The sequence below is a fragment of the Pyrus communis genome, chromosome 8 (genome assembly GCF_963583255.1).
Source record: "Pyrus communis chromosome 8, drPyrComm1.1, whole genome shotgun sequence".
Taxonomy (NCBI): domain Eukaryota; kingdom Viridiplantae; phylum Streptophyta; class Magnoliopsida; order Rosales; family Rosaceae; genus Pyrus; species Pyrus communis.
The window spans coordinates 7,884,378-7,887,031 of record NC_084810.1 but is presented as its reverse complement, the minus strand read 5'-3'; the positions used below and the strand labels follow the sequence as shown (position 1 = coordinate 7,887,031).

At 38.2% G+C, this 2,654-nt stretch overlaps 1 pseudogene; it reads left to right on the top strand.

Annotated features, from left to right (window-relative positions):
• The first annotated feature begins 593 nt into the window (after positions 1–593).
• On the top strand, positions 594–2,440 carry LOC137741305 (cytochrome P450 71AU50-like; annotated as a pseudogene).
• Positions 2,441–2,654: the final 214 nt, after the last annotated feature.

Below are 2,654 nucleotides of genomic sequence, written 5' to 3'. Positions count from 1 at the left end.
TTAAAACAAGTGGTGTATCACTTATATTCCAGTCACAATTAAAAATTTCTCATAAGTAGCTTTTAATGTAAAGAAAACGAGCAACGTGCCACTCTATTATTGGTTTGGTATTCCGGGTCTGCTTGGGTTCCGGGTAGTTTAAAAAATTTATCTTCCAAGTGGCGAGAAATTTTTTCTTATGCTCATAACTTTAGTGGTATACCATGTGTTATTGTATAAGTAGTAAGAAATTTAATTTTTTAACACAAAAATCTCATCATTTGTATAGAGACACATTTTGTATTATTTCGTGTTTTGAACACATTAAAAAATCTTTCCAAAGTGGCATGGAGTCGTGAAGATTTAGCTTAAAAAATTGGCTTAAAAATTTGGTTTAAAATTTTGATTTACAAAATTTGATTTAAAAAATTGATCTCCTTAAAATTACCCATTGAAAAAAATTGACGAATCTACAATTAATATGTTTGAAACTAGCTTTGACCTTTCAAGTTTTATAGATCTATAAAACGAAGCATCAGTTAGCATTCATAATACTCATAGTGAAATAGATACTTTGGGGAAAAAAAAAAAAGTGAAATAGTTGGAAACCTCTCTTAAAAACATTTTGCTAGCTAGCTTAGCTCAACCATTTGAGAACTCCCAAAAAGCGCAATATCAATATGCCACTTTGGATTTGGGCAACAATTGGGGTGCTTGCCCTTGTTCGCATCGTGCAAGCATGCATATCAAAAACCAAGAACAAGAACAAGAACAAGATGTTACCTCCTGGTCCGAGAGGGTTTCCTATTTTTGGCAGCCTCCATTTGTTAGGGAAGTTCCCTACCATGGATCTTCGTCAACTAGCCCAGAAATACGGTGACATCATGTACTTGAGGTTAGGCCTCCAGCATACCGTCGTTGTCTCTTCCGCACGAGCGGCCGAGCTGTTCCTCAAAACACACGACCTTAATTTCGCAAGTAGACCACCTAATGAAGGTGCAAAGCACCTCATCTTTGAGCAAAAAAGCTTGAGCTTTGCTGACTATGGGTCGTATTGGACGAACATGCGAAAGATTTGCATGCCCGAATTACTTAGCAACCAAAAGATCAACTCTTTCAAGTCCATGAGGAGAGAAGAGGTTGCTCTCTTGATAAAATCTGTTCAAGAGGACGCCAATAATCGACGCATTTCTAATCTCACTAACAAGGTCATGTCGCTCGGGATTGACATGACCTGCCGGATGGTATTTGGGAAGAAGTACAAGGACGAGGAGTTTGGCGGGAGGGGTATCGTGTCTGTGATGAAAGAGGGTTTGAAACTAGCAGCAGCACCTAACTTGGGAGATTTCTTTCCTTGAATTGCACCGCTTGACCTGCAAGGGCTCACTAAAAAAATGAAGGCTGTTAACAATGTGTTTGATGATTTTTACGAGAAGATTATTGACGAGCATCTTCAATCCAAGGATACAGAAAGAACGAAGGACTTTAATGATGCCATCCTGGCCTACATGGGGTCTGAAGAATCGGACTACCGAATCGAACGCTTGAATATCAAAGCCATGATGTCGGTAAGTTTACGTATCATCATTTTACATATTTATCTTTTCAATCTTGCTTTACTTCAAATTAAAACGAAATTGTTTCTTGTTAGACAATTTAGCATGACGTGGTCTCAGATTGTGCTTGTGAACCATAAGGTCAACAGTTGTTTGACTATACAAGATTGATTATTGACAATACAAATTTATGATTTCTCATGTACATTAAATTGTCATCTATGTACATATGTCACCCTACTATATATACTTCATCTAGCAATGGAAAATTTATTAGCAGGACATGTTAGTGGCCTCAGCGGACACATCATCAACAACTGTCTTGTGGGCGCTCTCGGAACTCATGAGGCATCCACAGGTTATGAAGAAAGTCCAAAAGGAGATAGAAAATGTTGTAGGTCTGAATAGAATGGTGGAGGAATCAGACACGGAGAAATTGGAGTATTTGGATATGGTAGTGAAGGAAACCATGAGGCTACATCCTGTGTTACCATTGTTGCTTCCTCATGCAGCCATCGAAGATTGCACTGTCGATGGCTACCACATACCGAAAAAGCCAAGCATTATCGTAAACGTGTGGGCAATCGTGAGAGACCCAAGTGCTTGGGAAGATGCAGAGAAGTTCGTACCAGAGAGGTTTGAGGATAGCAATGTTGATGTTAGAGGACACCACTTTCAGATTCTACCGTTTGGCCCTGGCAGAAGACGTTGCGTTGGAATGCAGTTAGGGATTACTGTGGTACACTTTGTGTTGGCTCAGCTTGTGCATTGTTTTGATTGGGAACTTCCAGATAACATGTTGCCAAATGAGTTGGATATGACTGAGGAGTTTGGTCTTCCAGTTTCAAGGGCCAAGAATCTGCTCGCTATTCCTTCATATCGCCTTCAGAATTGATCATGGATGTTGCGGACTAGCTATCTTTTCTGTTTTTTTTATTTTTTTTTTATTTTTTTTTATTTCTTTATTTTTTTATTTTTTTTATTTTTTTTTTGTCCTACTGTCATAATGGTGAAAACTAAATAAATTGGTGTCAAATTTTCGATAACGAAAAGTCAAGTGTGTAACAACCTTATCAAGATGCTACTCTAGCTCTTATGAACAGAAGTTGGTTTTTCACA